The sequence below is a fragment of the Rutilus rutilus genome (assembly GCF_951802725.1).
Source record: "Rutilus rutilus genome assembly, chromosome: 23".
Classification (NCBI taxonomy): Eukaryota; Metazoa; Chordata; class Actinopteri; order Cypriniformes; family Leuciscidae; genus Rutilus; species Rutilus rutilus.
Genome location: NC_140233.1, coordinates 3,315,001 through 3,339,780, shown reverse-complemented (window position 1 = coordinate 3,339,780; position 24,780 = coordinate 3,315,001). Strand labels below are relative to the sequence as shown.

General features: G+C 41.4%; 1 long non-coding RNA gene across 1 annotated transcript in view; it reads left to right on the top strand.

The window, feature by feature from the left end:
• The first annotated feature begins 6,972 nt into the window (after window positions 1-6,972).
• LOC311282480 overlaps window positions 6,973-24,780 on the top strand; it is a 24,130-nt gene continuing 6,322 nt past the window's right edge. The window contains exons 1-2 of the long non-coding RNA XR_014625947.1: window positions 6,973-7,130; window positions 18,050-18,105. This is a non-coding gene — a long non-coding RNA (uncharacterized lncRNA). The remainder of the gene's footprint in view (window positions 7,131-18,049; window positions 18,106-24,780) is intronic.

Sequence of the window (24,780 nt, the reverse complement as noted above, 5' to 3'; positions counted from 1 at the left end):
CAACGCGTCCAACTAAAATACACAATTATGTGAAGTTAAAAATATAAGGGAAGCTGAGAATCGAAGATGGGCTTACCTTGACTACAAAGCAACGCTGACAATAACAGGAGAGCAGAGTATTCCAGAAAACACACAGTTGCGCGTTTCAGTCGAGCCTCTTGTTGCTCGCTTGTTCTGCGGGAGTGAACTGAATCTCGTCTATTTAAAGGTATTCTAACAGATGCTGGTTCGGTCTTGCAATTAAGTGGATAACGCGATAATGGGCCAACTTTCGCTTTGAAAGTGCTAGGAGCAGAGGCTTAAAGTGCAAATTAGGCTTTAACAATAATAATTTTCACTCGCGGCTGTTTGTTTAATGTGGCAACGCGTCCAACTAAAATACACAATTATGTGAAGTTAAAAATATAAGGGAAGCTGAGAATCGAAGATGGGCTTACCTTGACTACAAAGCAACGCTGACAATAACAGGAGAGCAGAGTATTCCAGAAAACACACAGTTGCGCGTTTCAGTCGAGCCTCTTGTTGCTCGCTTGTTGCTCGCTTGTTGTTTTAAATTTAAAACTATTATTTCTTAGTCTAAACCTAAAGTAATATTGACAAACTATGTATCATTTGAAAGCTTACAGTATCTAGTTTTGACATTTGGTGTCTGATTTCCAATACAAATGACAATGGAACAGAAATGTATTAATTTGTTTTCAATTCATTGTTTTTAGCTTCGAGGTCCTTTTTTTTTTTCTTTTTTTTTAAGCACTGAAATTAATCGAAAATTAGTGGAACGTGTCCAGTTGAGTGTGCTTAGTACAGTAGAGGTGGTTTAATACCCGTTTTTAGTATTTAAAACGAATGAGGCACCTTTCAAAAATGTCATAAGCTGACAGGGGTCAAAAGGTAAAAAAACAGGACGCGCGTCCGTAAGGAGATGGAAGGTCGTAGGACAACTAAACTCAGCGAGAGTTTGAGGGCCCTAGCTTCAATGGCAGACAGAGATAATAAAAAATACTTTTTTAAGCCCTAGGCACAGGTCCTTTCGGTATGTCGATCGGGGACAGAGTGAGTGATTTCGGGGGCCCTGGCACCATTTCAGTGCTTAATTTGAATTAAACAAAAGATGCTTTGAGGAAGAGATAAAAAAATTTTGGAAGGTCGTAGGACCCCGAAACTCGACGAGTTCTGTCGTCACGGGCCCTTGAGTCGGGACCCAGAGTTTGAGAGCCCTAGCCCTAGTTATTTATTTTATTTCATTTTTAAACACTGACATTACTTGAAAGTTAGATGAATGTGTTTGGTTGTGTGTAATTAGTACAGAAAAAGTGGTTTTAATCAATAAAAATGTATAATAAATGTGAAATACAAACAAAATGACCTCCGCCCAGGTCGCCCGGGTCACAAGTAGACTCCTGTCTGCTCTCCGCTCCCCCGAGAAGGGAGCGGCCGAGGAGGAGTTGGAAGAAGCCGAGCCCTCTGGGGAACCGGCCGGCCAGGCCCACTGGGACCAGGCCCCCAGCCGTCTGAGCAGCGGGAGGAGCACCCGTTCCCCGACCACGTGGCGGCTCTGAGTGAGTACCGCGTTCTGTCGCTTTTCCCTCTCGCCCTGCAGCCGTTGTTCCGACCATAATTGTTTGTGTTCTGACCCCATTGTTCTTGTGTGTTTTCTCTTTTCGCAGGTGTCCTCCTCGAGGAGTTCCGGGGCCACCAGGAGTGCGCCGACCCCACTCTGAGGCTGGTGAACAATGTGGGGTCAAAAATATTTCGATTGCGCAATTTTATTGCGTACATGGCGGTGGGGCAAACCGACCTGGCCAGCCTGGGCTTCATTAATCAGACGGGCGAGGATGCGGTCTTGGCATAACTCCCTCAATCAGGCCAAGATCGTGGAGCCGACTATGTATACAATGTATACAACATACAAATGTACCTTAAAAATGTGGCCAAGTTCCTGGCCTACGTGGCAGAGACCCCGCCGCCCACCTGCCGACTCTCCCGCAGAGTCATTCATGAGGTGGTCATTCATGAGGTGGCGTTCAAACAGGCCAAGGAGATCCAACTCATCCCCAAGGTCACTCTCCGTCAGTGCGCTGCCTCCGCCAAGATCGCCATTCCTGAAATCCTGGGTAAGTTTTTGCCTCCTCTTACCTCTCAATCCTCAGCGTTCCACACGCCCCATAACGCTTCTCCTTTCCTGTCTCAAAGTGACGGCCGGAAGGACCAGTGGTTGTTTTATGGGCACCTCACCGCCTACTTGGAAAATATGACCACTGGGGAGGTGGAGGCAGCGCAGTAGGCCGCCATGGGTGGTTGCTACGTCATCAATGTGAGTGGTTTTATTTCTCTCTCTCTCTGCGCAGTTCTCTCTTACGCCACTCGTTTGTCGCTTTTTCTGCAGATTTCTTCCCACAAGACCAACCAGGCCTTCGGGGCCGCTCAGCCAGGCCTTCAGGGCCCCTTCGTGAGGGGCTGCTGTCTTTTACTTTCGTTTTGTATTTGTTTTATTTTTATCATTAAAATGTGTCATGAATGTTCGCCGGTTCCCGCCTCCTTCTTCCCACAACATTGTTACATATAGCATGTGTTATTCATAAAGATTTATCAGTATTTTGGCAAATTATGTGGGTATGTCCGAATGTACTTTTACAGCAATTGTTTAGAACACGTAAAACTGCGCAGCGCTATCACAACAATGAATTCGACAAATACAGTAACATCTATTATAACCAATTTAGTATTAAACCTTACTTTTCTTGCGGTTAATTCATTTTAAAGAAATAAAAGCATGTCATTAAATGCAACATTTATAAAAATAGAACTTTACCTCATCCATGAACATGATTTTTCGATTCCCGTCTTACTGATTTACATCCACGGTGGAGTCGAAAACGACAGTTCCCATCATTCCACGCTCCTTCACATCGTCATCAAGCTACGGCGTTGTTGTTGTTTGGAATGTAGCGCCCTCTAGCGGTAGAAAATCTTGCATATTGTACCTTTAAAGTCTTATTTGAAGATTTGAGATTTTGACTCTCCAGGGGCCCCTGACGCACGGCCCCGAAGCGTGAAACTGTAGGACCTTCCTGAAAAAATGCCCCTCCCCCGCTGCCATCAAACTCAGTCCGCTTTCGCATCCCCCTGAGCTGAAAGTGAGCTCAAAAAGACTTGATTGGACGACCTTTTCCTCAGTCCACTTTCGCATCCTCCTGAGCTTAAAGTGGACCTCAAAAGGCTATAAATGATCATTGCACGGGTCAACCTTTGTCATTCACACTCATATTCCTCAACACATTTTTACTCGTTGCATTCACTTTCACACACACATACACACACACATTGCACAAGGTTCTTGACACGTTCCTCACTACTTATTTTATTGAATTTTCATTTTTACTTTTACTCTTTATATCTTTTTCCAATCTAATTATCTTTTAATATGGGAATTAAAGACTGCCCGCTTTGCCACAAGCTCTACAGCCAGCTGAGCCAGCACCTGACAGTGACCCACAGGGTGAAAAATAGGACAGAACGCAAGCTGTTGCTTGTTATTTCGTCCGGGAGGGTGGACGTCCGGAAGGGCACCTGCCCCGTGCCTGCCTGCAGCAAGTCCTGCTCCCGCATGGACCGCCACCTGGGGGCCCACTCGGAGCTGACGGTGGCAGCTCGGCGAGAGACCCTGCAGGCTCTAAAGAGGAAGAAGGTCCTGCACGACCTCGCCGAGCTGCGGGCGAGCAACCCGACCGTGGCCTTGGCCTCCTCCCTGGACTTGCTTGAGTCTGGCGACCTGGAGGACCCCACCATCCCTCTGGAGGAGGCGTCGGAGGAGGAGGTGCGGGTCTGTGACAACCCCTGTTGCCTGAAAGTCTTTCTGACGTGCGTGTTTGTTTCTAACTATGCTTTCCTCTCTCTGTACAGGCCAAGAACACCTACGGCCCCAGGGACAGGCACAAGGTGGCACAGTTCATGTGCCACGACACCTTCCCGGCTGACCAGTTTTACGCCTTAAATATGGCCGCCAAGCTGTTTGAGCACCTCCTCTGGGTCAAAGAGGAACAGGAGGACCCCTAAGCGGCCCCCGCAGACGGCAGAGGAGGACCCGGAGACGAGGGAGTGCGCATCAGTAAGTCCATCTTTTGGTGGGTCTGTTTAACCTTTTGTCTGACGAGTCAGCATGTTCGCTGACTCTTTGCCTTTCTCGCTCTTTGCAGGAGGGGCCGAGACCAGCGAAGTGAGGGTGGAGGGTCTTCATTCCTTCCAACCTGAGCCTCAAATATCCAACGGTCTGCCTGTCCCCAATGAAATCACCAAGGAAGGTTTCACAGAAGCTCCTGAGCGCTGCACTTAAGAAGCAGCGCAAACCACTGAAATAAATGATGTAGTTCCGTGTTTTCTGTTTTAATGTCTTTAAATGTGTTCCCATGTAATGTTTGATTTTTATAATAAATGTTTGAAAAGTTCCATCTGTCTTGTCTTTTTTGATGCAAAAAAAAATGCATAAACACATCAAAAAAAGAAAAAAGAGGTGGTTTATTACACGTTTTTAGTATTAAAAAAATACTTTCTTAGGCCCTAGGCCTGGGCCCTTTCGGTATGTCGATCGGGGGGCCCCGACGCAACAGAGTGAGCAATTTCGGGGGCCCTGGGGCCATTTCAGTGCTTAATTTACATAAAAATGCAATGTCGGCGAAACCACTATTTTGCGACCACTAAATAGGTTGGATCTGGGACATTTATGTGTTTACTCTCCCGTCATGTGTGATTACCCTGGTAATCCAGAGTTCTCACGAGAGCACAAGTTGAATTTGCTCAGCGAGTTACTCTGGTGTTGAGTAATGATGCTCATTAAATATGCCCCTCGATCTGAGCTGCACCAATCACATCGGGTTATCTGATATAGGCGGGCCAGAGGTGAGCTAAACAGATGATGACAGCGCTGTGACGTCCAAGTCATTAGTAAACATTGCAAGATGGCTATGGATGAACACCAGTTGTTTGAAACGGCTTTGGCCGCTACAATGAACGAGTTAGACTTGGCTTTTTATCTAAAAGAGGAACAGAAGACGCCGTTCAAATCCTTCCTTTACAAGAAGGAAGGCTGTTTGCCGACCGGATCCGGTAAGAGTATAATCTACCAGTTACCTCCGCTGGTAGCTAAGCTTATGGGGTTTATTGTTGTGATTGGTCGTAGTGTTATCCAATTGCATGCAGTGAGATTTTCAAATGCATGCTTGGTGCCGCCCCTCGAGCTGGCTGATCTTCATTAGTCGACGCCAGACCATTAATCTTTCAGATTTAGGTCTGGATTTCCAGGCTAATATTCAATTGGGTTTTATATTCAAACAGGGCTAAACCACTGATCTATATAATGACTTTCATTGAATGTCATTCTATATAGATCAGTGGGCTAAACAGAAAATACATGACCCAGCAGTGCCGGGGCTGAAACATCCTCACCATGTCCTCCAGTGAAATATAAAACATTAAAATGACAATAGCCAATTCTGGCCCCATAGCTGTTTACTCAATTATATCAAATTACTTATCAGGATGGCAGCTGTGCTCTCGCAATTAGGAAATCCTACAAAGGCTAACATATTTGAATAAAGAATATAAGGGTACATGAATTTATAAAAATTAATGAAGTGCACAGATAAATCATTTATAATAAACACTACATATTACATATAAAAATACAAATTGTAAAATTTTATTTCATGTCGACTTTAATAGCGGCTCGTATGGTGAAGTCGTGGCACGCATAAGGCGGTAAGTCGCTATAAATATGATGTTTAGTATGTTTAAGATGTTTGTCAGTTAATTCATTAATCTAGAGATGCAAATGTTGCAAAAAACGAAACGTAAAGTGACGTGCAAAGCGTGAGCATTAGCGCTGTATGCTAGCGATCTTTTGTTATGATTATTAGGCTAATTTGGATTCCGTGATTACAAGCTATTAAGTAAAACAAGGAATATAATTAACAAACGCACATGACAATGTATTAACGTTTAATGCTTAATGTGTTGATTTAATGTTTCATTTGAATGCTTTATTTAGGCAGTAATACTGTTCAGTCAACTGTGCACTTTGAATATGTACAATTCTAATTGCTGTATTTTCTATGTCTGTTTACAGTTTTACAATGTTAAAGTTAAACGAGAAAAGATTCATGAAAGCTAATGGAAGATTAAAAGCCATGAATCAACAGCAGAGAAGTGACACGTCTAGTGGGGACAGAACAATGACTTTTATTTTTATTTTTATTTTTATTTGTATTATTTTAACGTTTGTAGGCCTATATGATTTACATTAATCATTACATAATTTATTCATGTTCATATTAATGTTAATTATCTTACATCATTAATTTTTGTAAACATTTTTATTGTTAATTTTAATGTTTATATATATATATATATTATAAATGAATTATTATACTTTATTTATTAATGTTATTTAATATTAATGTTAATTATCATACTTTTTTTGTATTTTTATTGTTGATTTTAAGTATATATAAAGTATACATTCATTATTATACATAATGAATGTATACATTATTAATGTTTATTTATTTATTTATTTACTTACATTTTTCATGTTAATGTAAATGACAAATATGACACAACAGGCTTTTGGTGGCTTTTAATCTGTCAATTATCATTGAATTGCATATACGTTCCTCCTGAAGTCCACTATCACCTCCACTGTTGACTTGTGAGTGTGTTCAGTTCAAGGTTGTTATAACTGCACCAGACAGCCAGTTGAACAGAATTGTGTCATGATGCAGCACATGTTATCTGACTCGATTGCTTAAATGCTTGAATTAGCTAGTTAAAACAAGCCAGAGCAAATCTAATTTGTGAACGAACTGATCTGAAGACCCAGAAATGATGTTGATGCTGCAGTTCCTCTTTTGCCCACCAGATGGCGCAATCCTCCCATCATCTGATCTGATCCAGTGGGAAGCAGCCTTATTTTGCAGTCCTGTGAAGTTTGCAGAGGCTCAGGGAAAAGTCACCAGCCTTTCCCGATTACAGTGCTGAATTTCACGGCGTTTTCATGAAAACGTGCCGTTTAGCTGCATAATAAACATCTGCTCGACAGACAGCGTGAAAACAGCGTCGAAAGGAAAGAATCTCAGGTATTTCTGCCACGTTGTTTGTCGAAACTGTTGCAGGGGGAAACATTTAAGTCACAGTTATTTATATTGCATTGAAACAGACTGTTTCAAGTCATCTTAGGAAAATAAAAGTGTTGATGTTGTGAAATTAATTCATTATAGAATCGTTCATTATTAATTCAGCTCTACAGAGGATGATTATACAACACAATTCTGCTCAATGTTGAACTGTTGAAGTTCATCAATTATGAAACGAGTTCAATTCAGCAAAAGTGTTGTTATTCAGATCAATTCAGTTCATGTTGATTCAATTCAGTTCAGTATTGTCGCTGTCGGTGTTGTAAAGCTAGTTTCACAGTGTTAGCATTTATTCGAACAATATCTCGGAAAAAGAAAGAATTCTATGTTTTAATTATTATATGCAGAAATATTGCGCTCTAGAAAGTGAAGGTCTTTAAATTATGTCTCTTTAACTGCCATCCCGCTAGCGCTGTTTTTATTGGCTTTTTTTTCGTATCACATATTTTCGTAATTATCATAATTGAAGTTGTCATTCGAAAGTTTAAACACTCATCCTGTCTTTGCGTTACAATGAAAATGCTACTTTAAAACCGTTTAGCAGGCTCCTCCCCCTAGTGGCGATGTTCATAATTCAAAATGTATTTTAACTATTTTACAATCAGAACTTTCTAATCTTGCCAAGTTAACACAGATATCGTCGGAAAGGTCTCAGACTCAGGGTTCCATATTTTGTGACTGTTTTGTGATATAAGTGACATTGTGACAGAAATCGATTCATATGCTAGAGGAGAACGCATAAAAAAAAATCTATTGAATGTGGGTGTCGCCCGGTGACTATTTTATTACGCCTACACAAAATCTCAGTGAAACTTGTCCATTTTTGTGATATCAACTTCAAATTTGGAACATAACTTGCTTAGACATGTGGCTTTGATTTTAAAACAAATTTAGCGAAAATTATTTTGTAAAATACATATTTTTGTATCACATAAAAACTGTACATTTGCTCTACGGTGACTTTTTTTTTAACACTTTTTCACACTTTCTCAATTGATTTGACTAGATTAAAAGGTGAGCAAATGTAGATTCTCCTGCTTCTCAGATGTTTCTCAGTAATCTCAAGAATGTCTCCTCTAGAACTGGTCTTGATCATGTGAGATCGGTGCTTTGTAAAACAGTGATGCCAAAAAAAAGTACTTTATACATTGAGTTTTATGTCTGTGCTCCAATTTGCCAAGATACTGAAGTTTGCAAGATGTTGGTTGCAGATTCTCTCAAGATCAAAAGATCTGAGCACAACATCACAATTTCCTTTTCTTTAAAGTGAAGTTTGATTTCTGTCTTGCAGTTTCTCTCATATGGAAAACGAGGTCATGTTATATACAGACGTCTGTGTGCTGATGTCAGCTGTTTACCAGCATCATACGAGAAACGCATCAGGTTAAAGTGACAGGGGAATCATGCTGTGATTTATTAGAAAAACCTATTGAACAGACTCAGACTGAGCATTTAAAGGGATAGTCACTCACACACACACACCGAGGTGGAGTGTTTTATATCCGCAGGTCGTGTTGAACACAAGCGTCCTGCTCTCTATTGATTGGATAAAAGTAATAACTGACAGCAACTCGCTGTGTTTAATTTCTATCCTCATGCTGACCCCTCACACCGCAGAGCCAGGGGTCAAAGGTCACAACAGATATTGAAAAACAATCGCAGCCGCCTTCGTGCCAATTTGTGCGGGTCAGAACCCGCTGATTCTCCATCTGTTTGCAGGAGATCCCATGGGGAGAAGATCTAGACACTGCCGATCGGATCTGAGCAAAACACTAATAACAATCAGACATGATTCTGCAGAAGCACATCAGCATATTAGAGGGATTTCTCCAACAAACACACTGAAAACAACTATTTTTGTCTTGTTTCCAGTCCAAATATCTACAAATTCTTAAATCAAGAAGCATTAGATAAGTAGAATGACATTGATATCTTGTTTTTTGGTTAAATCTTTTTAAAATTAAGTGCAAGCAAAGCAAGCAAAATTAAATCTGCCAATAGGGTAAGAAAAAAAAACTTAATTCAAATGGAAAATAAGAAAAAAAAATCTTAATTCAAATGGAAAACGAGAAAAAAATCTAAATTCAAATGGAAACCAAGAAAAATAATCTTAATTCAGATGAAAAAAAAACTTAATTCAAATGGAAACCGAGAAAAAAAATCTAAATTCAAATGGAAAACAAGAAAAATAATCTTAATTCAGATGAAAAAAAAACTTAATTCAAATGGACACCGAGAAAAAAATCTTAATTCAAATGGAAAACGAGAAAAAAATCTAAATTCAAATGGAAAACAAGAAAAATTATCTTAATTCAGATGAAAAAAAACTTAATTCAAATGGAAACCGAGAAAAAAATCTTAATTCAAATGGAAAATGAGAAACAAATCTTAATTCAAATGGACAACAAGAAAAAAAATCTTAATTCAGATGAAAAAAAAATCTTAATTCAAATGGAAACCGAGAAAAAAAAATCTTAATTCAAATGGACAACAAGAAAAAAAATCTTAATTCAGATGAAAAAAAAATCTTAATTCAAATGGAAACCGAGAAACAAATCTTAATTCAAATGGAAAATGAGAAACAAATCTTAATTCAAATGGACACAGAGAAAAAAATCTTAATTCAAAAGGAAAATGAGAAAAAAAATCTTAATTCAAATGGACACAGAGAAAAAAATCTTAATTCAAAAGGAAAATGAGAAAAAAAATCTAAATTCAAATGGAAAACAAGAAAAATAATCTTAATTCAGATTTAATTTTTTTTTAATTCAAATGGAAAACAAGAAAAATAATCTTTATTCAAATGGAAAACAAGAAAAAAATCTTAATTCAAATGGAAAACAAGAAAAAAAAATCTTAATTCAGATTTAAAAAAAATTAAATTCAAATGGAAAACAAGAAAAATAATCTTTATTCAAATGGAAAACGAGAAAAAAATCTAAATTCAAATGGAAAACGAGAAACAAAAATCTATTCAAATGGAAAATGAGAAAAAAATCTTAATTCAAAAGGAAAACGAGAAAATAATCTTAATTCAAATGGAAAATAAGAAAAAAAAATCTTAATTCAGATTTTAAAAAATTGTAATTCAAATGGAAAACGAGAAAAAAAATCTAAATTCAAATGGAAAACAATATTATTTTTCTTACAATATATTCATTTATTTTTCCAGAAAACAATATATAATTTCTTATGTAATTTTACAAATTTTACTAAATGCTCTAAAAATGCTTCTTGCTTTAAGAATGTTTGGATATTTGGACCGTAAACGAGACAGAAACACTGAGTCCTGCACACACTGATCTCCAGCCACGATGGCCAGACTGGATTCGGCTCGGCTTCACGTCTGGTCTCTCGTCTTTTATGTTCTTTTGTGCAAATAAATGAAAAATGTCTCAAATAAATCCCCGGATTGATTTTCCCAGGGAAGCAGCAATGATCCTCTTCTTCTGTCCTGGTTTTTTCCTGGCTGGGTGTTTTTCCACAGGGAAGAGGTCAAAGACAGAGTGTTTTCAGTCCGAGAGCCGGTTTAATCAAGTGAGAATGAAGTGTGTTTTCTGTTAAGGGAACGCCTCGCTCTGCTCTTGTAGAGACTGAATTAGTTTAGTGGTGTAACTTGTTTTTATTTTTGCGGTTGCATCCATTTGTGGACGATAAACATGGCCTCACCTTCTGATGAGGGAACGCCGGTTTTCTTCATTGGAAATGGATGCAAATGTTTCCCTGATCAAATTTGTACGGTGGAAGATGTAGGCCTGTTGGCCATGATAAGATTATTTCAGCGTCTAGAATGAACAAGGCCGTTGTTGTGTTTTTGGAAGAAGAGAAGTTTGTGAATGGAGAGTGGAGAGAGTGGAATTGAAATGTCGGACACTTTTTCGGACACAACCGGAAAAAAACAATGGAGTTTCAAAGACTTTCTGTCACGGTTCATAAATTCATTGCTTCCTTCTTGTCTCGTGTAACTGTTGTTCTGTGTGTGTGTGTGTGTGTGAGTGGGCATGGCACTCATTCCGGATGATCAGCGATCCAGCTGATCCCATTCAACACTCCAGCTGCAGCTCATTCAACCACCTATAAAACCTCACCGCACTTATCTCTCATTGTCAGATCGTTGGTTGATGTCTCCCGTGTGTTATCCCAGTTTTGTCGACGTTCCTGTTTCGTGTTCCAGTTCCTGTTCCTCGTTCTTCGGATTTCGTCTTCACCTGGGTTTCACGGTTTCAGCACTTCACCACGGACATCTCGCTGACCATCCAGTCCCTGTGTCACCAGCTACTCACTCATCACCGGACTTTCACTTACATGTATAAGAATAAACTGAGTTACTTGCATATTTGCTTCTGTCTTTTGTTCGCCATGACAGAACGATCTGACCATGCTATGGAAGCAGCAGGTAAACCATCTTCATTCGAGACTTTTGTCAACACCAGTATACAACGTATGGATCATCAGGAAAGGAATATCAACGACACAGCTCGAGCAGTTCAAGCGCTGGTGACACAGGTGTCCGAGCTCACCCAGCAATTACTACTCCTGCGTAATCCCACTGCGCCACCCACACCGTCCGTTCCCCTCACACCATCGGAGAATGCTTTCCAGTCTGAGCCACGCCTTCCCGTACCTGAGACCTATGCAGGTGAGCCTAGTTTTTGCAGAGCGTTTTTGACTCGCTGTTCGATGCATTTCTCCCTGCAGCCAAGAACATTCTCCAGCGAATCGGCCAAGGTGGCTTTCGCTCTCACGCTCCTGGCTGGGAAGGCAGCACTCTGGGGAACGGCGGTGTGGGAGAATCAAGATCCATGCTGCACCTCGTTCCAGACACTCTCCGCCGAAATGAAGAGGGTCTTCGACCGCGCCAACACCGGGAGAGAGGCGGCCCGCATCCTAGCAGAGCTCAAGCAAGGAGAGAGGTCAGTCTCTGACTATTCGATTGAGTTCAGAACCCTGGCGGTAGAGTGTCATTGGAACGAGGAGGCGCAGTGGGACATGTTCCTGCATGGGCTGGCTGACCGCATCCAGAAGGAAATCTACCCCCTGGACCTGCCCACATCCCTTAATGGACTTATTGAACTGGCACTTCGAGTAGATGCTCGTTTATCCCGTGTTGAACGACGGAGGTTGCCTGGTCGAATGGCGGAAAGAGCCGGGGTTCAACGGTCCAGCGGTGCGGATGCGGTCAGCCCCGTCTACGATCACGAGCCCATGCAGGTTGGGCGGGCTCGGCTTACTCGGGAGGAGAAGGAGAGGCGGAGATCCCAAGGACTTTGCCTGTACTGCGGGGCATCAGGACACTTCGCTTTCGGCTGTCCAGTTAAAGGGGCAGGCCCGGCAGTAATTCTGAGGCGACTGTCGGGTGGGATCTCCGCCGAGAAGACCTCATCAACATCGACGCTCCTCCCAGTAAGACTGAGATGGTCAGCTCACGAGCACGACGGACAAGCACTGGTGGATTCCGGGGCCGAGGGTAATTTTATGGACTACACGTTTGCACACAGATTTCAAGTTCCTCTCTTACCGCTCACCCACAAGATTGAAGTCCGCGCACTCAATGGCCAAGATCTACCTAACATTTCATTCACCACCGGACCCGTCACGCTCATCACATCTGGCAACCACACTGAGACCCTGTCATTTTACATACTGGACTCCCCTCTCGCACCCATTGTCCTAGGACATCCCTGGCTTATCAAACACAACCCCAAAATAGACTGGCAGCAGTGCACGGTGTTTGAATGGAGTACTAAGTGTCATGAGTCCTGTCTTGTCTCTGCCTGTCCGTCTGTTTCTGTCTCTGTGTTTCAGGAGGAGGCAGGGGATTTATCTAACGTGCCCACGGAGTACCTGGACCTGAAGGAAGTGTTCAGTAAGTCTCGGGCTGCTTCTCTTCCTCCGCACCGTCCCTATGACTGTGCAATAGACTTACTGCCAGGTAAATCTCCGCCTAAGGGCAAGTTATATTCGCTTTCTGTTCCAGAGAGGGGGGCCATGGAGAAATATATTTCTGATTCTCTAGCAACGGGGTTCATCCGTCCTTCCTCTTCTCCAGCGGGGGCGGGGTTCTTTTTTGTGGGGAAGAAGGATGGTTCTCTGCGACCTTGCATTGATTACCGAGGGCTGAACAGCATCACGGTAAAGAATACCTATCCTTTGCCATTGATGTCTTCAGCCTTCGAGAGGTTGCAGGGAGCGTCCGTCTTCACTAAATTGGACTTACGTAATGCTTATCATTTGGTCCGCATCAGGAAGGGGGATGAGTGGAAGACTGCTTTTAACACCCCCAGGGGGCACTTTGAATACTTGGTCATGCCCTTCGGGCTGTCCAACTCCCCAGCAGTCTTCCAAGCACTCGTCAATGACGTGCTGCGAGATATGGTCGACCAGTTTCTATATGTCTACCTGGATGACATATTGATTTTTTCATCTTCTCTCCAGGAACACGTGCAGCACGTCTGACGAGTGCTTCAGAGGTTGTTAGAGAATGGGCTTTTTGTCAAGGCGGAGAAATGCGATTTTCATGCACAGTCTGTTTCTTTTCTAGGGTACATTGTGTCGGCTGAGGGAATTCGGATGGATCCGGAGAAGGTTAAGGCTGTGGTGGAATGGCCAACTCCAGATTCCCGTAAGGCCCTACAGCGGTTTCTGGGGTTCGCCAATTTCTATCGGCGGTTCATTCGCAACTTCAGCCAACTAGCCTCGCCTCTGACTGCCTTGACCTCCCCCAGAACTACGTTCAGGTGGTCAGACGCAGCTAAGGCTGCGTTTGCCAAACTCAAGAGTCGCTTTGTTTCGGCTCCCATCTTGATTACCCCTGATCCATCACGTCAGTTCGTGGTGGAGGTTGATGCGTCAGAGGTGGGGGTAGGTGCAGTGATCTCTCAGCGTTCTCCCTCAGACGATAGAATGCACCCATGCGCGTTTTTGTCCCATCGTTTGTCTCCTGCCGAATGCAATTATGACATTGGTAACAGAGAATTGTTGGCGGTCAAGTTAGCATTGGAAGAATGGCGTCACTGGTTAGAAGGGTCGGGGGTACCTTTTATCGTCTGGACAGACCATAAGAATTTGGAATACATTAAGACTGCTAAAAGATTGAACTCCAGGCAGGCTCGGTGGTCACTTTTTTTCGGACGTTTTGATTTTACACTCTCGTACCGCCCGGGTTCCAAAAACATCAAACCCGATTCTTTATCGCGAATTTTTGATCGTTCCGAACGCCCGTCTACTCCCGAGTGCATTTTACCCGAGAATCTATTTGTCTCCACACTCGTATGGGAGGTCGAATCGAAGGTCAAGAGAGCCTTAGAAGGGGTAACGCCCCCGGCCGGTTGCCCACCGAACCGCTTATTTGTACCGGAGGGATTACGGTCCGACGTTATTCAGTGGGGGCATTGTTCCAATGTGGCTTGTCATCCAGGAGTTAATCGTACCAAGTTTTTGGTCAAGCAACGATTCTGGTGGCCACTCATGGCTCGTGATGTTCACAGTTTTGTTTTGGCTTGCTCAGTTTGCGCCACTGGTAAGACTTCCAATCGTTCCCCAGATGGGTTACTCCAACCGCTGCCTGTCCCTTCGAGACCCTGGTCCCATATTTCGCTAGATTTTATCACCGCCCTCCCACCCTCTCGGGGTAACACGGTAGTTTTGACCGTGGTGGACCGGTTCTCGAAGGCGGCCCACTTTATTCCCTTGCCCAAATTACCCACAGCCAAGGAGACAGCGTTGACCGTCGTTAATCATGTCTTTCGCTTACATGGCCTCCCGACAGACGTGGTTTCCGACAGAGGACCTCAATTTGTGTCCAAATTTTGGCGAGAGTTTTGTAGATTACTAGGGGCGACTGTAAGTCTGTCCTCAGGGTTTCATCCCCAGAGCAATAGGCAAACTGAGAGAGCCAACCAAGATTTGGAGAGAACGTTGCGATGTCTGGTTTCCAAGAATCCTTCCTCGTGGAGTCAGCAATTGTCTATGGTGGAGTACGCACACAATACGTTACCAGTGTCATCTACGGGCCTATCTCCGTTTGAGTGTAGTGTAGGTTACCAGCCACCAATGTTTCCTAGTCTGGAGTCCGAAGTCGCGGTTCCCTCTGCCCACGCATTTGTCCAGAGGTGTCGTCGCACCTGGACTAGAGCCCGCGAGACTCTACTCCAGGTGGGAGCGCGCACCAAGGCCAAGGCCGATCGCCACCGGTCTAGGCCTCCCGTATACGTCGTTGGTCAAAAAGTGTGGCTTTCTACTAAGAACATTCCGCTCCGCTCCGTATCTAATAAACTTGCTCCTAAATTTATCGGCCCGTTCACTGTCACCAAGATCATTAGTCCGGTGGCAGTCCGCCTCAACCTCCCTCCAGTGTACAGGAGGATTCATCCCGTGTTTCATGTATCCAAGATTAAACCCGTGTTTTATTCCCGTATTAATCCGCCAGCCCCGGTTCCCCCACCGCCGCGTCTCGTAGACGGGGAACCAACTTATTCGGTAAATCGTATTCTGGACATGAGGCGGAGGGGACGCGGAGTCCAGTACTTGGTGGACTGGGAAGGTTACGGTCCGGAGGCGAGAAGTTGGGTACCTGCCAGAGACATTCTGGATCACTCCCTTATTGATGATTACAATCGACAGGTAAGGGAGCCTAGGGACGCCAGGAGGCGTTCCTAGGGAGGGGGGTACTGTCACGGTTCATAAATTCATTGCTTCCTTCTTGTCTCGTGTAACTGTTGTTCTGTGTGTGTGTGTGTGTGTGAGTGGGCATGGCACTCATTCCGGATGATCAGCGATCCAGCTGATCCCATTCAACACTCCAGCTGCAGCTCATTCAACCACCTATAAAACCTCACCGCACTTATCTCTCATTGTCAGATCGTTGGTTGATGTCTCCCGTGTGTTATCCCAGTTTTGTCGACGTTCCTGTTTCGTGTTCCAGTTCCTGTTCCTCGTTCTTCGGATTTCGTCTTCACCTGGGTTTCACGGTTTCAGCACTTCACCACGGACATCTCGCTGACCATCCAGTCCCTGTGTCACCAGCTACTCACTCATCACCGGACTTTCACTTACATGTATAAGAATAAACTGAGTTACTTGCATATTTGCTTCTGTCTTTTGTTCGCCATGACACTTTCCAAACTTTCGACACGTTAGATTACAGCAGGAATCTGCCAGCACTCCCTTAGCCGTAGCAAGAGAAACACCCCCTTATCAGTGTTGTCTTGTTTTTACTTCATTTACTCCCAATGTAATAAAACACAAAAGTATATAAAAAACCACACTAGATTTGCGATGTTGATCATTGGAAACACGTCATTAATGTCTGTGAAAATGGCCCATGTAATATATCTTTAGACATTTGACAAAAGACAATATATATTATAGACAAATATGTGCATTTATTACTTAATAAAATAATTAATTAAATAATAATTATGTATGTATATATAAATAATATAATTTTAATATTACAAACCAAAGATTACAAATATAATCTTATTCAAAACAGACTTAAACATAAAGCATAATATCTTATATTGGAGTGAAATATTGTCCTTGAGCGTTTCCCTGAGATTCCCTCGCTCAGCATTAAAGCGTGTGTGTGATTCGGTGTTCGGAGGGAAGTGAGACGTCACATGATGTGTGTGTGTGTGTGTGTGTGTGTGTGTGTGGAGGGAAAGCATTGCTCTTTCATGTGTAAATCTCATTTCTCTCCTGCTCTGCTTGATGTAAACTCTCAGTAAAGGAGTGTAAGTGATGTTATTGTGTATTATCCTCATGACCCCTGAGTTTGGGGCCCGAGGAGCAAACGCATTCCTCCGGTCTTTCTCTGTCTCTCCAGGAGTTCATTTGCACTTGTACATGTTTGCCATTCATGCCTGTTCTCTAGGCTGACGGAGTCCTTTATGGTGTTGGAGACCCTCGGTGATGTTTGGAGGCTCAGGAAACTCTTAACGGCTCATTCTCAGGGTTTCGTGTCTCTTGCGCTGCCATTACGACCCTTGATGTGGTTTCACTAAAACAGAAACTAGATGTGCGTTTCCTAAAGGAAAGAGCGGCTGCGTGTAAAGACGGGAAAGAACAATCACTGTATGTAAAAGGAAATTGGTATGCAAATATTTCGAGATGCACTGATATAAAGTTTCTCAGCCGATACCGATAGCCGGTTATTCACAATATCAGCCGATACCAATACACACTTTTTTTTTTTTTTTTTAGTCTGTTTTCTCTAAAGCGTTCAAGATTTACCACAGTTTGAGTTGGAAATGTAATTTTCAGGTCTATGCTCAAAAAGTGAGTAAATGGATTATAAATGCGGCATAAATGTAATTTTGTACCGTAAAATCCCCTAAAAATACAAAATATTAAATAAAAAAAACCTTATCGAACTAAAATATAGTATATTAATTCAATTTAAATAAAAAAAAACTAATTTCAGTCATTTTTGACCGTCGCGTGAAGAGCACCAGAGGGTTAAACTGACAGTTATGTTCATTTTATACCTAGAATTGCACATTAAACATGAAGTGTGTATGCGTCCGAAAGCACTCGCGCTGGAAGTGTTTTCCCTGCTCTGGGGAAACACAGACCACTTTAATGAGTCTTATGAGGCGTGTTTGTGGAAAAAAAACACTTTTATTATGCCAAACTTCCATTTCCCTCGATCCCTCGAGTCCTGCGGCAAATATAAACTATTACTGAAACAACATCATCACAAGAAAACCCAGAGAAATCTCTATCAGAGTCAGAACAGACTAGAACTAGAATAGTTCTGTCTAATGATGTTACTAAGTGTTTTAGTAACTAATCATCCTTAAATCAAGATGCATTTACTTGAGAGGCTAAATGACTTGTTTAACATCTATTGTCTTTTATAGATGTCTTCATCATCTTCATCATCATCATCCTCACCCGAGAGTTTTACAGTGATCAGGTAATGATAATTCAATCAACGCCTGCTTTATAATCATCATCACCTTTTCAGTTGTACACCCTTCATCCAAGGGTTTGTTATAGAAGAGCATGATGATATTTCTGAAGGATGCAGTATCTGTAGTGAGCAAAATATGCAAATTGTCTGTAGGCTATGGAATATCAACCTCAATTTTTTGTTTTTAACTTGAATTTTTGTCCATCTTAAGACATTTGATTGCCAGAAGTTTTAGCTGACAGTTAAAAAAGTGTGCAGTCGTTAAAGATGCAGTCCAGTCTCACAGAGGACACTAGATGTACCACTAGAAGGATCCACAAATATTATCAGATTAATATATTAACATTAATTTTATATTACACACACACACACATACATATATATATATATATATATATATATAAATAAAATCACAAGTTAATTATCTATAAGAATAGATAAATGCAAGTATGTGTGTGTGTGTATATATATATATATATATATATATATATATATAAACAATTTTTTATTTTTTTTATTATTATTATTTTTTTTATAATTTTTTTACATCCATCCATCTAAACCACTTTTCAGGGTTCCTGGTTATTATATATATAAACATTTTTTTTTTTATTATTATTATTTATTTATTTGTTTATTTGTTTGTTTGTTTGTTTATTTATTCCAAACATCTAAATAAATTTTTCTGTGTAGGGTTTCTGAGTTTTTTCTATTTGATTTGATTTGATTTGATTTTATTATGTATTTTATTTATTTATTTATTTATTTATTTAATTGATGAGTGTATATTTGATGCGACCGGTTCAGCCTTTGGTTTGGGATTGTCCAGAGACGCTACAGTTTCAAACGCTCACAGGATCATGTGTGTTATCACCTCTTCACCAGGTGTGTGTGTGTGTCCCTAAGCCTGTGTTTGTCGTGTGTTAAAACACACTGGGATCGCAGGAGTGTCTGGAAGTCAAGGTCAACTAAAGCCTCTGGGAACATGAACATGATACTCTCATGTTTTCTACAGAAACATGAGGAAAACGAGACTGTGTTTCAGGGGTTACAGAGTTCAGCTAAACTTCAACTTCATCATGTCTGAAACACACAGACAGACTTGAACACATGCAAATCTCACACATGATTAGTTATTATAATGAGACTTTCTCTCAATATTCATGTTTTTTTTTTTTTTTTTTTTTTTTATAGTTATGATAATGCAAAATTGTACCCATCTGGGTCCAATTCTGCATTATTCTTTAGTGTGTAATGTTGCTGTTTGAGCATGAAAACGTTCTTCTCTATATCAGTGTGAGTGTTTCTGAACTCATTGTAGTCTTGAGTTTCTCCCGGGAACGAACACGTCACAATATTCCTCATTATAATAATTCATACGCAGAATAAAGGGGCGGGGCCTGGTTGAGTTAGTTAGTAGTGTGTTAAACTGGCGGTTATGGAAAGGGGCGGGACATTTCCCAAACACACTCGAAGCGCTCGACCAATCACAACACACTGCTCCAGCCGACCAATCAGAGCACAGTGTGCTTTTCAGAAGGAGGGGCTTCATAGAGACAGGAAGTAAAGAGAGCGTTACTGACAGACTGGGAAGAGAGGAGCCGCAACAATGGAGAATATGAGGAGAATAATCAACATTCACGCAGAAAAACCTGTTCTAGTAGAGCCTAACAACAACATCAAGACTGTAAAATGTGTAATATGGCCCTTTAAGGGATCTTTGAACATTTCATTTATGCATCCCTCATATTGTATTTCCATTTCCATTGTCCTTTCTCAGCTTAACTGAAATGTGCTCATCTGAAACAGACCAGATTAAACCAGCATGAATGTTCGTTCTGTCCAAAGATCAGGAATCCCTGTGGATGATTCACAGACATTCGTCCACTACAGACAAAAAGATTGATTTTCACTAAGAGCAGTGAGGGTTTTTTTCCTAACAAAGATCAAAGTCATTTATTATAGGCCAGCTGCTGAAAAACATCACTGAAGAACATCATATTATTGAATTATTTGGTTATAGTTCTGTGTTTTCATCCTGAGGAATAAAGAACTAATGCAGAAAGTTGCATATTACAGATGTGAAATGCTGGTCTTGATTGTTTAGTGTCCCATTAAAGCTGCTTTTCATCTGTTGCTGCTGGTTTTCAAGGCTAAGTGTAAAACAGATCTGTACGGGTGAATACAAGCATGATGTCTTGATGAGACCAGCAAACCATCTTAGACTGGTTTAACTTGGGGAATCTCCTGACAGACTTGTGTTGAACTTTTCTTACTTAGTATGTTTTTCTTAAATCATTTTTTAAATCAAGAAGCATTTAGATAAGTAAAATGACATAAGAAATTATATCTTGTTGTTTTTTTTAAAAATACGTTTTTTCTTAAAACAAGCAAAATTATCTGCCAATGGAGTTATAAAACAAAACTTAATTCAAATGGAAAACAAGATTATTTTTTATACTCAATAGGCAGATCATTTTGCTTGTTTTAAGCAAAAACTCACTTTATTTTAATTTTTTAAACAAGATATAATTTCTTGGGTCCTATTTTAACGATCTAAGCGCATGGTCTAAAGCGTAAGGCGCAAGTTCACTGAGGGCGTTTCCGAATCCACTTTTGCTAGTTTAACGACGGGACAAATGGTCGGCGCTCCCGGCGCATGGTCTAAAAGGGTTGTCCCTATTCTCTTAACGAGTAATGGGTGTGTTTTGGGATTTACGTGCGTTAAACCAATCAGAGTCTCATCTCCCATTCCCTTTAAATGCCAGTTGCGCTCGCGCCATGGCGGATTCGCTATTTACATGACGGAATTTGATAGTGGACAGACCGAACGCGTCTCCCGAGCGCAAACGGATCTGCTCGTGCGCGAGGTAAAAGTGCGCAAGCAGATCATCTACGGGACAAGCCGGATTCACCATATCTTTATGTCCACAATAATAATCTTTTACATTGTAATCCTTTTATTTTAAATATGTGGCATGTTTGTGTGTTGCTGTGCGTCCCTGTGTGTGTTATAAGCAGAGTGTACGCGCGTTGTGGACCCTCCTACAGGTGCACATCACTAACGCACTCATTAAATAACAAAAAAGTATTGTGCTATTGACTTTAGACCAGGGTTCAGATGGTCAATGGCTCAGTCTATTTCTGTTCCTCAAAATAGCAACGCTCCAACAATGCGCCAGAACACACACCTCGTTCTCAGACCAGCAGCCCATGGGCGCAAATGTATTTGCTATTTAAACAACGTGGCGAAGGACGTGAAAATGATAACTGCGTCGGGCTGAAACTAGCAAAACACACTTGCGTCGCGCTCGGCGCTGCACTGCACCGGGTGTAAGATAGGGCCCATTATGTCATTTTACTTCTCTAGTAAATGCTTCTTGATTTAAGAAACAAGACAAAAATACTACAAGTAAGTCCGAATGTGATCTCCCTCATTCTCTGGCTTCTCTTTCACCCTGATGATGTTTATCCCAGCACACACAACCGTGAGTGTGTATGTGTGTGTGTGTCATTACACACTATAATTACACCAGCATCTGTTCACTCACTGCCAGCTGTGGCTCTTGGGAAGATGTGAGTGTGTGTGTTTGCAGTCGCACAGATCCAGGGTCAGTTTGAAGTTTCACTGTCAGCTCTTGAGCGTCTCGCTCCGGCTGATTCCAGATCAGTCCTGAACTCTGGATCCTGAACAGCGGTCCAGTGATGATGCTAATGTGTTCAGTTAAACGTCCTGAGATCATGCCTATAACAGGCTTCCATCTCAGTCAAGTTATGTCAGTCTCGTCTAATTCAAATCAAAACCATCACGGCGTCACCGTCAGACTTTTGTCGTCTGGTTTTATTCCCTCGTGCTTGTGTGAGTGTGTGTGAGTGTGTGATATGAGCAGCGGTTTAGGCCAAACAAAGGCATCATTCAGATCCACAGATTCCAGACACTCGTTTTCCATAAACACGTCCAGGAAGTTTCCCTGCGTTTCACACACTATTGTGTAAGAGGCGGAAAACCTCTATCTATCTATCTATCTATCTATCTATCTATCTATCTATCTATCTATCTATCTATCTATCTATCTATCTATCTATCTATCTATCTATCTATCTGTCTGTCTGTCTGTCTGTCTGTCTGTCTATCTATCTATGTGTCTGTCTATCTATCTATATCTATCTATCTATCTATCTATCTATGTCTGTCTATCTATACTGTATGTCTGTCTATCTATGTGTCTGTCTGTCTATCTATCTATCTGTCTGTCTGTCTGTCTGTCTACCTATCTATGTGTCTGTCTTTCTATCTATACAGTATCTATCTATTTATCTATCTATCTATATGTCTGTCTATCTATCTATGTGTCTGTCTGTCTGTCTGTCTGTCTATATGTCAATCTATCCGTCCGTCCGTCCGTCCATCCATCCATCTGTCTGTCTATATATCTGTCTGTCTGTCTATTTATCTATCTATCTGTCTGTCTGTATCTATCTATCTGTCTATCTATCTGTCTGTCTATCTATCTATATGTGTATATCTATCTATTGTTCTGTCTGTCTGTGGATTGACTGTGATATTGCAGCTCTCATACTTTCTAAAACATGCTTACAAAAGCAAAAATAGAGAAAATATTCTGTTCACTATACAGAAAGTAAGAAAAAGAGAGGACTATATACATCAGCACACTGGAGCAGACACAAATACACACAGATCACGTACTTCACATCGCAATGCCAAACGACAGCCCGAGGGAACGATGCGGCCAGTGATTCCAGGTCTGGCCGAACAGAGAAAAGAAACTCAGAATATTGTCAGTGGCCTGGCATGGCCTCATGAATAAACCATTTCCTCTTTGTAGAAGTTCATTTTTTGCTTGGTACAGGGTTTTCAGACACCTGTTCCCCAAAACAGCACATTCAGCAAACCGGTTTGCGAGGCCTCATTTCAGGGCTAAAGCGTGCGATCTGATAGCAGAGGTGAGTGCGTTCACTGTATGTCCAGGGGTCTCATTTATAAAACTGTGCGTAGGAACCTTACTAAAAGTGTACGTGCGCCCAAAAGACGCAAAAAAATATTCAGACTTATAAAACCGTTCATACGCCAGAACCTGCGCAGAATTCACTTTATAAATCCGAGTCAGCGGAAGATTGTGCGCACATGCGTCTCCACCCCGAAATAACCATATATGGAGCTTACAACGCCTAGTTTTACTATGCAGATCCTCATCTGCATATCATTTGCATATGATTATTCATCCACGTGATAACGTTTAACGGTACAAGACACATTACATTAATAAAAATCATGTAGTTATCCTTGCCTTGTTTTTGAATACTTAAATCAAATAGTGTAAAATACATTTCAGAGAAAGTTTTTCTCAATCTTTTCCACTGGCCGAATTGTATTTTTAATTGATTTATATTTTTAATGGAAACAGATAGGCCTTGGGCATTATTTGCACGAAACTATTTTCTCAGACAACTTGGTATTATCATGATAAGCAATTATCTCTGACCCCAGAGCCCGTCTACGGAGAGCCTGGCCACTCCCTGTTAAGTCCTATTGTACCGGATTTTGGTTGTAGTTCCACCAGAGTTCCACTGGGGGCGATCGCCCATGAGTGCAAAATGAATGGGAGTCTATGGCGCTAGACGGCTAAATTTGTCTCTTTCACCCGATTGCCGTTGAGAAATCTCAGATTTGATTGTAGGTTTTGCAAGTTCAACATGGGTTATAGGTCGAAAGTTGAAGACAAAAAATTATATCCTGAGAAAAGTGGATTTTGAGGGGTATAGCGCCATAGACCTCCATTCATTCTGCACTCGTCCTGTGAGCGCCCTCATGTGGAGCCAGAGTGGAACTGCAACCAGTTCAGAAGCTGGAAGTTTACTGAGAGTGACACTTCTCCCCTTATTAGACATTCTCTGGTATGTCTCTGAAAGCTTCTCAATACCTGCTCAACTGCAGAACCAGATGATGTCCAGCTCCACCTCTCTGGACGTCATGGCTGGAACTGATGCGGAATAGCAATGATTCTTTTTTTTTTGAAAAAGCAATTTTTTCCTGGAGCTCAAACAGTAGAGCTTTAGCGCTTGTAACGCCAAGGTCATGGGTTCGATTCCCAGGGAAAGCAAGAACTGATGAGAATGTAAATGTGGACCTTGAAATGCAATGTAAGTCGCTTTGGATAAAAGCATCTGCCAAATGCATAAATACAAATATAAATATATCCAGACCGTGAATCCAAATCAAGCACTTTTGGTTCAGCAATCAATTAATAATAATAATAATTTGTTACATTTATATAGTGCTTTTCCTGGTACTCAAAGCGCTTTACATATGGCGCTTTACAATCGTCCTCAGCCGCACCACAAACGGCACATAAACACACCTGTGATCAGCACAACTGCAAATATTATAATGCTTTTACAATCGTTTAATATACCAGAAGTTAATATTGAGTAACTTACATTTTAAAAACAATATTATATTATCAGTCATGTTGTGTGTAGCCTATTATCGCTCAGCCAAAGAAGTTCCTGAGGAAGCCACAGCAGAATAAACTTCCGCTTCTCTCTACTTGTTTAGTTTTTTGGATGGATGGATGGATGGATGGATGGATGGATAGAAAGATGGATGGATAGAAAGATGGATGGATGGATGGATGGATGGATAGATAGATAGATAGA